Source organism: Podarcis vaucheri (genome assembly GCF_965113315.1).
Source record: "Podarcis vaucheri genome assembly, chromosome: 6".
NCBI lineage: Eukaryota > Metazoa > Chordata > Lepidosauria > Squamata > Lacertidae > Podarcis > Podarcis vaucheri.
In genome coordinates, this window is record NC_138764.1 from 85,868,317 (window position 1) to 85,882,355 (window position 14,039).

The following is a 14,039-nucleotide window of genomic DNA, read 5'->3' on the forward strand; positions in this document are numbered from 1 at the left end:
TTAAAGACCTCCAAAGTAGGAGACTCCACCACACTCCTTGGCAGCAAATTCCACTGTCGAACAGCTCTTACTGTCAGGAAGTTCTTCCTAATGTTTAGGTGGAATCTTCTTTCTTGTAGTTTGGCTCCATTGCTCCGTGTCCGCTTCTCTGGAGCAGCAGAAAACAACCTTTCTCCCTCCTCTATGTGACATCCTTTTATATATTTGAACATGGCTATCATATCACCCCTTAACCTCCTCTTCTCCAGGCTAAACATGCCCAGCTCCCTTAGCCGTTCCTCATAAGGCATCGTTTCCAGGCCTTTGACCATTTTGGTTGCCCTCCTCTGGACACGTTCCAGTTTGTCAGTGTCCTTCTTGAACTGTGGTGCCCAGAACTGGACACAGTACTCCAGGTGTGGTCTGACCAGAGCAGAATACAGTGGCACTATTACTTCCCTTGATCTAGATGCTATACTCCTATTGATGCAGCCCAGAATTGCATTGGCTTTTTTAGCTGCCGCGTCACACTGTTGGCTCATGTCAAGTTTGTGGTCAACCAAGACTCCTAGATCCTTTTCACATGTACTGCTCTCAAGCCAGGTGTCACCCATCTTGTATTTGTGCCTCTCATTTTGTTTGCCCAAGTGCAATACTTTACATTTCTCCCTGTTAAAATTCATCTTGTTTGTTTTTGCCCAGTTCTCTAATCTGTCAAGGTCGTTTTGAAGTGTGATCCTGTCCTCTGGGGTGTTAGCCACCCCTCCCAGTTTGGTGTCATCTGCAAATTTGATCAGGATGCCCTTGAGTCCATCATCCAAGTCGTTGATAAAGATGTTGAATAAGACCGGGCCCAAGACAGAACCCTGTGGCACCCCACTAGTCACTCTTCTCCAGGATGAAGAGGAACCATTGATGAGCACCCTTTGGGTTCGGTCAGTCAGCCAGTTACAAATCCACTGAGTGGTAGCATAGTCAAGACCACATTTTACCAGCTTCTTTACAAGAATATCATGGGGCACCTTGTCAAATGCCTTGCTGAAATCAAATGCCTTGCTGAAATCAAGGTAGGCTACATCCACTGCGTTCCCTTCATCTACCAGGCTTGTAATTCTGTCAAAAAACGAGATCAGGTTAGTCTGACATGACTTATTTTTCAGAAATCCATGCTGACTATTGGTGATCACAGCATTCCTTTCTAGGTGCTCACAGACTGTTTGCTTAATGATCTGCTCCAGAATCTTCCCTGGTATTGATGTCAGACTGACTGGGCGGTAATTATTTGGGTCCTCTCTTTTCCCCTTTTTGAAAATAGGGACAACATTTGCCCTCCTCCAGTCTGCCGGGACTTCGCCTGTTCTCCAGGAATTCTCAAAGATGACTGCCAGTGGTTCTGAGATCACATCTGCCAGTTCTTTTAATACTCTTGGATGCAGTTCATCTGGCCCTGGAGACTTGAATACATCTAAACTAGCCAAATATTCTTGTACTATCTCCTTAGTTAAGGAAGTTGAGGCCTTTCTAATAGTGGCACCTCTGTTCTGTAATTCCTTCCTTTGTGGTGCTGTTTGGTTCCCTCTGTGCTAAGTTTTAGACACTACAATTTCTGAGGATGCTTAGGACCAGTGGTTTATATCCGTTTTAGTTGTACTTTTTTATATATAAAAAATAAGATTTTCTTGGGTAACAAAAGTACATACAGTGGTACCTGGGATTAAGTACTTAATTCGTTCTGGAGGTCTCTACTTAACCTGAAACTGTTCTTAACCTGAAGCACCACTTTAGCTAATGGAGCCTCCCGCTGCTGCCGCACCGCTGGAGCATGATCTCTGTTCTCATCCTGAAGCAAAGTTCTTAATCCGAGGTACTGTTTCTAGGTTAGCGGAGTCTGTAACCTGAAGCGTATGTAACCTGAGGTACCACTGTACAGCTTTCAGTTCATGGAGTCCTTTCTCAAGATCAGTTACATTCGGCGTGAGACACTAATGGTATAGACTATGAGGTGGGGAGAGAGAGAAGGGGTGGATAGTAAACTCCCATTCTTTTACATAGTGTGAGAGTTTTTTTGTGGGTAGGTTCTTTTTTCCATTCATTTACTATTTTTCATTGGCAGTGAGAAACATTGGGGGGCCTAGGGCATGGTTAGTTTCCTTCAGTTGACTACATTGAGTTTAGTTTGTGTGTGTGAAGGAGAGGGGGTTGTTTGGTCAAATTAGCCATATTGATTCGTATGCTGTCGGGTTTTGTTGTTGTTGTCTTGTTGGGATGTGTACTGGTATTTAATAAAGGGGAACCACACCAGGGTGAATGCATCCGCTTCTGTTTGTCCCTGGGCTCTGGACTCGTTTGAGTTTGTTGGTTAGCTTTCCTAGAAGGGCTGTTTCCCATACTGTTTGGTACCAGTGGTCATACTTGAAGTAGACTTGTGATTATTATTGATTTTTATTGAACAGAAGGGCAGACTATAAATATCTAATTCAGGGTGCAATTTTTAATATTTATCCTGTTAGAGTAAATAGTTCAGGTGGTGGTTGTTTTCTTCCTCCGTATCCTCCAGCTGATAAGATTCTCTGGCAGTATCGAGGTTTGTGAATGTTTGCTGAACTTCTAAGTGTAAACTGTGATTCAAGTTTAATTGATGATATCCAATATCCTAAGCAGTGTGACTGACCATTTTCACATTTAAAACTGTACAAATGTTGAACCAGTGCTTGGAGGTATGAGACAAAAGTGTTGGGGTAGTCAGACTCTACAACATGATTCCAAACTGTTTTCACCCCAAAAGGGAGTACTTTGTTCACTATTATTATTATTATTATTATTATTCCTAGTTCACTGTTCTGATTGCAGTAAGTGGTGGTCAATAAGCATTTATTCATTAGACCTGCTTTGGCTTTTGGTAGATCTTAATTGAAACATTGGGGGGGTGTAGGGGTTTTGTTAAGGGGGAAAATTGCTGTCTGAACACATGTGCTTTAATTGTAAAATCCTTACTGCAAGATGGTACCAGCTTCTGTATAGACTAGGAGCCTTTTTGAAGAGGTCAGTTTGTTTAGCAAATTATTCTTTAGGCACTGAATCAGGATCAGAAGCATAAAATGCCTCCTGAGATTATAAAAGAAGCTCTGTCCCTGGGCAGATCAAGTCTGTGATAGCTGTGATTGTTGCATTGCAGTGGGTTGGACTAGATCAGGGGTCTGCAACCTTTAAGACAAAAAGACCCGTTTCCGAAAAAAAAACAACAACTGGGAGCCGCAAAAACATTGCAACATTTAAAACAAATATAACACTGCATATATTGTTTCTGGCCTTAATGCTATATATACAGGATCGTGCAGTCAGCTGTCAATCTCAAGAAAAAAGGACAAATTAATAGCTAATTAAAATATTTAATTTACAACCAGGTAACCAGGTTAATGGGACTTTTGCTCCTGAACCTCAGTGCTCAGTGTCTGCACATCAGGGCTGTAAGACGTCACCTTCATTTTCACACAGGCTTGCAAGCTGTCATCTGTGAGGCGTGATCGGTGTTTGTTTTTAATATAGTTCATGTTGGAGAAGACCTGCTCACATACATATGTGGAAGAGACCACAAGGGCCATCGAGTCCAACCCCCTGCCAAGCAGGAAACACCATCAGAGCACTCCTGAGATATGGTTGTCAAGCCTCTGCTTAAAGACCTCCAAAGAAGGAGACTCCACCACACTCCTTGGCAGCAATTCACCAAACTTTCACCAAACTTTCTCCTGCTTAAGTTTAAAAAGGGGCTTCGCTTAAAAAGGGGCTTCAGGCAACTAACTCCACGTGGAATTCCACGCGACTGCGACTGCATAATCAATGCCACAAAATGCCAAAGAAAATTAACCAGGGCCCCAGTGAACCTTAAATCATAATCAGTGCCTGATGTAAATAATAATTAATAATGAGGGCCCAATGTCAGCCTCGTCATTATAAAAATAATCCCTCTCTTCACGCCGCCCAGCCTCCCAAGAAAAAAACCCCACTTCAAACGGTCACAAAGCACAAATTCCACGCGACCACAACTTGCTATGCCCAATAACCAATGCCCCAAAATGCCATAGAAAATTAATCAGGGCCCCAGTGTACCATAAATCATAATCAGTGCCTGATGTTAATAATATATAATAATGAGGCATTCGTCATTATAAAAATACCTTTTTTGACACTTTTTATTATTTCTTTGTTTGACCCCTCAGAATTACTCCTCCTCATAGAAATAAACATTAAATTAACAAGTTACCTTTTTTTGAGTGTGTGTTCTTCACTCCCCTTCAAAACAGTGACCAGTGTATATGCCCCCTTTCAATGCAGCCTGCTTACAAAGGCGGGACGACAAAGACCAGCAATAAGCTGTTGCATAACGTTCCCCAAAAACTTTCCCCTGCTTAAGTTTAAAAAGGGGCTTCAGGCAACTAACTCCCACGTGGAATTTCTACTATGGCGGCCGCCTCAGAAGACCACATGGGCAGATAAGATGGCTGCTGGGACGATCCGGTTACCCAGCAACAGCACAGCTGATTCCGACGCTTTTGAAAGCAGCCGGCAAAGCAAGTGTTGGAGCTCCGAAGCCACAATGCTGCGCATGTGACCAAATAGCGAGGACTTACTTTGCTAGAGACAAGCCCCGACGCTACCACAAGCCTCCCTCTCTTCGCGCCGCCCAGCCTCCCAAGAAAAAAACCCCACCTCAAACAGTCACAAAGCACAAATCAGTAAACATAATAAACATTAAATTAACAAGTTACCTTTTTTTGAGTGTGTGTTCTTCACTCCCCTTCAAAACAGTGACCAGTTTTGAACAGTGGCTTCAGGCAACTAACTCCTCCGCCTCCTCCCCTTGCGCCCTCCCCTCGCCCCCGCCCCTCGCCTCCTTCCCTCGCGCCCTCCCCTCGCCCCTCGCGCCCGCCCCTCGCCTCCTTCCCTCGTGCCCTCCCCTCGCGCTCGCCCCTCGCCTCCTTCCCTCGCGCCCGCCCCTCGCCTCCTCGCCCCCGCCCCTCGCCTCCTTCCCTCGTGCCCTCGCCTCGCGCCCTCGCCTCCTTCCCTCGCGCCCTCCCCTCGCACCTCCACCCCGGAGCCGCAGCAAAGGAGCCGCAGGTTGCCGACCCCCGGACTAGATGATCCGCAGAGCTTTACAATTCTATGATTCTAAGTGTCAAGCACAAATCTGGAGTGAAGTTCCTAAGATGGTTGGATGGCGTCCTGTACGCCTCCAGGCGACTCCTGCAGCCAGGCTGGTGCCAAAGATATTGCTCTGTTTTCCTTTGGACCACATCAGTGAGGCTGAAAGGGGGTCTTGACATCTGGGCAGCCCAGGACCTCCATACACACTGCCCAGGCTTTTGCACCCTGGGGAGGTCGTGTTGGTGCTGCTAATGGAGCAGTTTTACTTCACCCCCGAAGGCATATTCCATTGTCTCTCAGATAGATGGATTCCAACAAGTGTCAGGCAATTTCCTCCACCCAATGCATCAACAGTGTTACTCTGAAGGGGGTTGCCTTACTCCTCTGTAAGGTTTCTAATATAAGGATGGGAACCAGTCATGCAAAATTGGTGGCAATCTTTTTGGAGATGGTAAAGTCATCAGTGAGGAACATTCAAGTGAATCTGGGCCAATAGATTGCTCACATGTTGCTGTAGAGAAATACCAATAAACTGAAAGGTACATACGTATATGATAGAGATTTGTCAAAATAATATTACAAATGGAAATAAAATAATAAGCACTAGAAAGTTCAGTATGTTTGACCAGCTTTATTCAGGATATTGTCACCAGGAATTTTTCTGACTCTTGGATATCAAGAGTAAAATCACACCTACTGAAAATGGCTTCTTCTCCCCTCTTGAAATCATGTTCCACTGTCTTCCGGTTGCATTTTGAGACACAGAACTTTTGATTCTATTATTTAATTCTTCTACATGGAGCTCTCCAGAAAAATTATCTGAACCCTCCCATATGCTCCACCATTTTACTTCCTACATCTATCATTTACTAGTAAATGTATTTGTAAGACCTACAATTCTAACATAACATGTTCACAGATCACATTTCTTGCCTGTATTTCAGAGAGAGAGAGAGAGAGAGAAGTAAAGAAACATCTACACACACTGATCCTATTTAAAGGCTTCAATTTATGCAATAATTTCTCAGTAAAGTGTTAACCCCTGCTGGTGGTTTAGGGACTGATTACTTAATACTCTGGTAAGGGCCTGAAAGGGTGCTGAAGGGAAGAAGTGCACAAGCCCAAGGACTTTTTGAAAGCTGTTCTGTTCTTGTAGTTCCAACCCACAGTTTGACAAGTCTGTAGGTGCAGTGTTCAGCTTAGGAAACACTCTCCACTGAAAAGCACACTTGTGCCTGCACTTTTTTCATTTCAGAGATAACCCACCACTTTTTAATTTTTGGTTGCTTTGAATAGCCAGTGGTGAAGGGAAGCTACATTTTGGTACTTGATGTAAGCTGTGTTGATGCAAACTGATTTGAGAACTTCTCTGGGCCAGGATAGTGACATATAAATTTGAGAAAAGACAAAATAATAATAATAATAAATAATAAATTTTATTTATATCCCGCCCTCCCCAGCCGAAGCCGGGCTCAGGGCGGCTAACAACAATAAAACAATACAAAAGTACAACATAAACAACATTCTAAAATCATTCATTATAAAATTAATTAATTCAAGCCACTAGCAACCATTGGGCCAGAGCTCTGCGAAGATTGCCGAGGGAGGGAGTCAGGCTGTGCCCTGGCCAAAGGCCTGGTGGAACAGCTCTGTCTTGCAGGCCCTGCGGAAGGATGTCAAGTCCCGCAGGGCCCTGGTCTCTTGTGACAGAGTGTTCCACCAGATCGGAGCCACAGCCGAAAAAGCCCTGGCTCTAGTTGAGGCCAGCCTAACTTCTCTGTGGCCTGGGACCTTCAAGATGTTTTTATTTGAAGACCGTAGGTTTCTCTGTGGGGCATACCAGGAGAGGCGGTCCCGTAGGTACGAGGGTCCTAGGCCATATAGGGCTTTAAAGGTTAAAACCAGCACCTTAAACCTGATCCTGTACTCCACCGGGAGCCAGTGCAGCTGGTATAGCACCGGGTGAATGTGATCTCGCAGCGAAGACCTCGTAAGGAGTCTCGCTGCAGCATTCTGCACCCGCTGGAGTTTCTGGGTCAGTCTCAAGGGCAGCCCCACGTAGAGCGAGTTACAATAATCCAGTCTGGAGGTGACCGTCGCGTGGATCACAGTGGCTAGGTCAGGGCGAGAGAGGTAAGGGGCCAACTGCTTAGCTTGGCGGAGATGAAAAAATGCCGCCTTTGTTATAGCTGCAATCTGCGCCTCCATGGAAAGGGAGGTGTCGAAGATTACACCCAAACTCTTAACGGACGGTGCTGGCACTAATTGCGCCCCCGCAAGAGATGGGAGTTGCCCCCCAATCCCATATCGCCCCGTCCCAGCCACAGGACCTCTGTCTTCGAAGGATTTAGCTTCAACCGGCTCCCACGTAACCATCCAGCCACAGCTTCCAAACATCTGGTCAGTGTGTCTGGGGCCGAGTCAGGATGGCCATCCATCAACAGATAGAGTTGGGACTAGTCTCCCTGTGATGTTAAATACTTGATGCATTTGATTAATTTTGTATTCTGTTTCTTGACAATAGAATGGTGGACTAGAAACTCCCAAAATAAAAATGTTTTATATTGTAGCATTTAACAACTTCACTAACTCTATTAAAGCACTGCCATTGATATGGAAATAAAATTATTTCAGTAAAAGACAAATTCCATTTACCCTGAGCCAGAATTTAACAGAAAAAGTGTAGGAGTCATTAGTATGTGTACATGTGTGTTTAAACCTCATTTAGGAAACTTTGAAGGCTAAGGTTGTACAAACTAGTATATACTCATTTTTGCTTCCATTATGTACTCATTTGACATAAAAAGCACTGGTCTAACTCTGGTATTTCCTGCACCAATTATAATATGCAGTACTTCCCTAAATTACATAACTTCTAGACAGGAGGCGAGCTGAATCTTAAATGTTACAGGTTCTGATATGGATAGGCTTAAAAAAATTATTTTAAGTTTTTCATATCTGGATTTAGCTTCATGCACACTGTGTATTCTAGATACTGTTCGTGCACCCATTTTACTTGATACAACTTGACCCTGATAGAATTAACTTTTTGAAAGACTAGACTCCCAGATTTTATATTTATTTACAAGTTTGGAATACTTACAGCCTGCTTTTATAGCCCCAAGAGGGGCTTATAAAAATGTGCACATTGCAATCAAATTCAACTGGAACGGAAATAATATTGTGTCCATATGGTGCCACTATTGTTCAGATTTCAGTCTCAGGTCTTCAGTGTTAGTATGGGAGTATATTGTTCTCAACTGCCCTTAGAATGGGAAAGAAGTCTGCCAGCTCTGTTTCTGGTAAATGGAAGGGCTTTGAATTTGGCCCCTGGAACACCCCTTTTGTGGTTACGATCTGTTCTATGCTGTGGTCCCAAAGACCCCTTTTCATTGGGGAAATATTGAGTATTTCATACAAAATGATAGTATCGTTGGTTATATACTTTGTACTTGTATTACCAAAAGATACACACACCCACACACCCCTTGATTTGTGCATATTGAAATGCAACATTTGTTTAGTATGGAAAACACTTGATTTGTAGTAACTCCCTGGAACATTCAGTTATATAGGAATTCATTTTTTACCTTGTAATGTGTGAAGCAACTCACAGTACAGTGGTGCCCCGCAAGACGAAATTAATTCGTTCCGCAAGTTTTGTCGTCTAGCGAATTTTTCATCTTGCGAATCACGAAATCCCATAGGAATGCATTGAAAATCAATTAATGCGTTCCTATGGTCAAAAAAAGTCCAAACAAAGCCAAATTTGGTACAACAACAGTTTATTAACTGCTCTTTAAAGTCACACATACTGTAAAGAGCAGTTCAAAAATTGAAGGGAAAATAAATTAACTTTATAAACAAAACATGTCTTTGTTTTTAGACAAAGGAAACAAAGTCGCGAGACGTTTTCGTCTTGCGAAGCAAGCCCATAGGTGAAATTCGTCTTGCGAGGCAAATCGAAAACGGGAAAACCTTTCGTCTAGCGAGTTTTTTGTCTTGCGAGGCATTCGTCTTGCGAGGTACCACTGTATAACTTTTTCCTATCTTTTTATCTTTGTTTTGTGCTTCTGTTTCCTAGGGTAACCCCCTTGTGTAGGCTGCAAACTGGAACCCTTCTAAGTTGCAGTGTGTTGCTATTTATGTCAATGTTTTACATTGCAGTAGAGGAACAATACAAATGTTGAGCTTCTGGGGCTTTCCACTTGATTGTATCATCTGTTTGTTTTAGATAGAAGACACTTCCATTAAAACCACTCTATTAAGAAAACTCCACACAAACTTTTCTAATGTGAGAAGATTCCCAATTTAATCTAATGTGTAAGATGGCAGGTTTGCTGTGGAACATGGTTAGGAAGAAACAACTGTATAGGCTAGCAGTCAACTGCAAAGGGGACTCGGAAATCTAATTTGCACATTTTACTTGAGAATTACTTTTTATTCTGTGTAACAAGGAATTTTGTTTTTTTTAATTTTTTTATTATTTTTTTAAAAAAGATATTTATTAAGGATTTTAAAACATTCAGTTCACCAAACACATATAAAACCATCACCCAAATACAACAAACAAAGAAAAACAGAAAAAAGCAAAAAGAGTAACATATAATAGAAAACATACAACAAGATCAAATATCCAACAACCATATTTTCTTAACCTTTTGGACTTCCTCACATCTCCCATTCCTGCGTTCCCAATTAAAAATTATAAACAGCAATTTATCACCTTGTTTCAATTCCTATTATGTGATTTTCAAATGTAACAAGGAATTTTGGTGGATTTGATCATGGTTTTACAGTGGTGCTCCGCAAGACGAATGCCTCGCAAGACGGAAAACCCGCTAGATGAAAGGGTTTTCCGTTTTGGAGGTGCTTCGCAAAACGAATTTCCTATGGGCTTGCTTCGCAAGACGAAAATGTCTTGTGAGTTCCTGCGGGGTTTTTTCCCTCCCCCCCCTGCTTTTTCCCAAGCCACTAAGCCGCTTATCAGCTGATCCTAAGCCGCTAAGCCGCTTAACAGCTGATCCGCTAAGCCGCTTGTCAGCTGATCCGCTAAGCCGCTAAACCGCTTATCAGCTGATCTGCTAAGCCGCTAATGGGCTTGCTTCGCAAGACAAAAAAACCGCAAGACAAAGAGACTCACGGAACGGATTCTTTTCATCTTGCGAGGCACCACTGTACTGCATATGTAGTGACTGTTGGGTTCCCCCTCCCCTTTTCCTTTATTTGGATGATGCCATGGCCTTTGGCTAGCGCAATAATTTTTTTAATTTAAAAAAAAATCCTTTTGTGGTGGTACAGTCATATGAGAGGATTGTACAACTTCAGCAACTTAATGTTTGAATTGGCTCTCTGTGCCTGGGTAAATGGAGGTCTGTAGACAGCAGAATTGCAGTTCAGTTCATTAGATCCCCCATTCTCATTTAAGGGTTAGGTTGTTTCCGTAACTTCCATAGACATGTATTCACGCACACTTCTTTGCTTTCAGATTAGATAAATAGTTTTATTTCTCTGGCTAACTAGTATCCTGCCATTTTTCAACCTCTAGGTAGAGATGCTGTGTGAGTGCTGAGAGGAATACATTTCCAAGTAAGTGTTTAACAGTGAACTTAGAATACAGTTAATTATCTGGTCCCATTGAAGTTGGTGGAATAAAGCCAGTTTAAGCACAGGAACTATTACATAGTTTTTTAAAGCTATTGGAAGTGGGGGGGGGTGGAATCTGTTGAACTGTACTTCCTTTTCCATGTGGTTTTTTTAAATCTTTACAGTCTAATATCTATCTTTGGATATTTACCTCTTCAGGTTCTCTCCATAGCTTTCTGTTAGTTGGTTGTTTGCTTCCTCCATCCACATAAGCCCTCCTGTTAGTGGTCATTCCCTTGGTCTTTTAAAACTGGGGTCTCCACACTAGCATTGCTTTATTCCATCAACCTGAGTCATCTCTTGCTACATGCCCTGTATATGTCCATTTTAACTTTGTGGCCTTTTCCACTACCTCTGTAACTTGATCTTTGTGGTATTCAGTTGTTAGCTTTGCTTGTTCCATGGCATATTGTGGTGTTCTTAAGCTGTTTGTTTCTTTGTGTCATGGTCCAGTTCCTCGCTCTAGAACACATCACAGGTAGTACACAAATACTGAATGCTTTAGCTATCAAATCTGAGGAAATATTTTTATTTTTCATCTTATGTGTGATTATTAAACATGGGTCACAAAGACATGTGATGCTTTTCAGCAAACTTTCTGCTTGAATTGGGCCGCAATCCTTTGCTCATTTCCTTGAGAGTAATCCACATTAAGTACAGTTGGTCTTAATTTGGAGTTACCATGTTTTCATTAGAATTTGTTGCATGATTGTCTATACCTTCCTTGTTGTTCTTGAATTCCTGGGCTGCTGCAAACCAGGAGGTCAAATATGAAAATTATTGCTGCTTATTTCTGGAAGTGTTTAAAGGGGAGCACCATTTGATCTTGGTATGACAAAGTTTGGCATTAATCAGGAACATCATATTGTGTGATGTTGAAAGCATATTAAGGGGTTAATGCCAAAATTGCATGACTGCCAAAACATGCTTATTGAGCCAGTAAAAAGATTTAAGGATGGTTTCTTGGAGTATTGTATTTGAAACATTTTTAATGCAAAGTGAAACCAATTGATTTATAGGAATTGCATTATAAAATCTGTATTAAAGTGGAGTGTAATTCAACAGCTTTGAGGGAAAATGGAATTCAGATAGGTAACAGTATGTATTGTTTACTTACAGTGCTATTCTCGGTGTGTCTATTCAGAATTCAGTCTCAGTGGGGCTTGCTCAAAAAAACAAATACAGCAGAGTTGAGGAGCCCTTTTTTTGCTGAGGACCGCATTCCTATGGAGGGGTGTGTGGGAGGCCACAGGCTGCTGGTGGGTTGGTGTGGAGCCAGAACATGGGCAAACTATCATATTTTCACTCTCTGCAATCCATTCCCTCCTTTTTCCGTCTCCTTGCCATATGAGAATCACATGATAATTAGGATAAGGGCTGTAGGGTCCCCACTTCTGGGACACTGGAAAATAACCCAAATACCTCTGTCTTAAGAATGTAATTGCCACCGTTTCTGTGTGTGCAGGGGAACAGCAACAACATCCTGAAGTTTCATTTTTTAAAAAAATTGTGTAGTTGTGTACATTCACGAACACATTTAGAATATTTGTTCCCTTCCCTTTCCCCTTGATATCAGGCAAGGTTTATGTTAGCTATTATCGTGGTATTAGCAATTGCCAACGCCCACTCCCTTCCCCCAGCTTCAGAGTGCAGAGAAACCTAGTTTGCTTGCAGCTGCAGTGCTAGACATCTTTCAGGAAGTGACCTTGGCTTGTATTAATCAAATTCAGAACACAGAAAAGCTGCTTGCTAACATGCTGACTTGATATAAAATGTTAGAGCAGACATTTTCTTTTAAAATGAGGCCATGAGGGAAATAAGGGGAGTTCTTAAATAATATCTCCATTTAGACGACTTTTCAGTATGTAGAAAGGACAGAGAAGTTGCCTACAGTGAGGGTTATTGAAATATAAAGCCTGTGTTAAAATAATTTAGTGGTTACCTTTTCTAAGCAGTATCTGTGATCTAAGAATGTATTAGGGAACAATTGGCATTTAAAGTTAAGCACAGCATAACATTTAACTAATAACCAATCTGTATAATTTCCTCTTTAAAAGCTGATCAGCATTGTTGATAAACATTGCATGCTAAGGACTGATGCATCTGAACAAGTAGCCAGGTGAATGCCTTCCATAGTAATTGCTCCGTGCAGGAAGGCCCCATGTTCATCTAGCAAGGATTTTTATACAATGCTGCCACAAATGGTCTTGCTCTTCTACATCTATCTCAATAGAGTGTCATTGTTGGAACATACACTGAGGCAGCACAGACATGAAAGATCCTACTATTTTGTGTAGGGCATCTTGCCTGCAGGAATAGAATAATAGTCATTATGATATTGCCGTTATGTACTGTCTTACATAGAAATTGTTGTTGTCTGCTGTCTTATGTAGAAATCCACTTGCTGAATTTTTTTAGGACCAGACCATTAAATCTTCAAAATCAAACAGAACATCAGATAAGGTTTAACTCTAGTTATTCATTTAACAAATTATATGTACAGTGGTACCTCGGGTTACATACGCTTCAGGTTACATATGCTTCAGGTTACAGACTCCGCTAACCCAGAAATATTACCTCGGGTTAAGAACTTTGCTTCAGGATGAGAACAGAAATCGTGCTCCAGCGGCAACAGGAGGCCCCATTAGCTAAAGTGGTGCTTCAGGTTAAGAACAGTTTCAGGTTAAGAACATACCTCCAGAACGAATTAAGTTCTGAACCCGAGGCACCACTGTATATCCATAAGATAGTATCCTTGGGTTACAGGGAAAAGTCTGTTGCACAAGTAAAACAACATCATTGAATGCAACCCACACTACAGTCAATAATAACAACTCAATTTTGGTTGCATGTAACACTAAACTGTGGTTTATCTAAAGTGGTGGCTTCTAATCTCCTTGTGGCTGGTGCAAAGGGGGAAACAGGGCCATAGGCATAGCACTGAGGTATAAAGCAGGAACAAGCAACGCATTTAAAATATCTTCACTGCCCTTCATTTGAAGATTTTAGGGAAGTGTGAAATAATTCACCCAACAAGAAGTACAATATCTAAAGAACATACCACCACCTCAATCAATCAATCAATCAATAGAAAGCAAGCTAAAAAGAAAAAACTAAGGAAATCAAGCAGCTTAGACTAAAATATTGTGCCATGAATATTGTAAGGTTAATGCTAGATAGGCCTCCGTAGACAGAGCATTTGAAACTAAGGGTACCACTGCAGAAAATGAGGCCTGAAATCAGAACCTTAATGATGGAGATTCAACAAGGAT

At 41.9% G+C, this 14,039-nt stretch overlaps 1 long non-coding RNA gene across 2 annotated transcripts in view; it reads left to right on the top strand.

Annotated features, from left to right (window-relative positions):
- Window positions 1–14,039, top strand: part of LOC309534358 — a 68,798-nt gene that overhangs the window by 17,370 nt on the left and 37,389 nt on the right. The window lies entirely within an intron of this gene.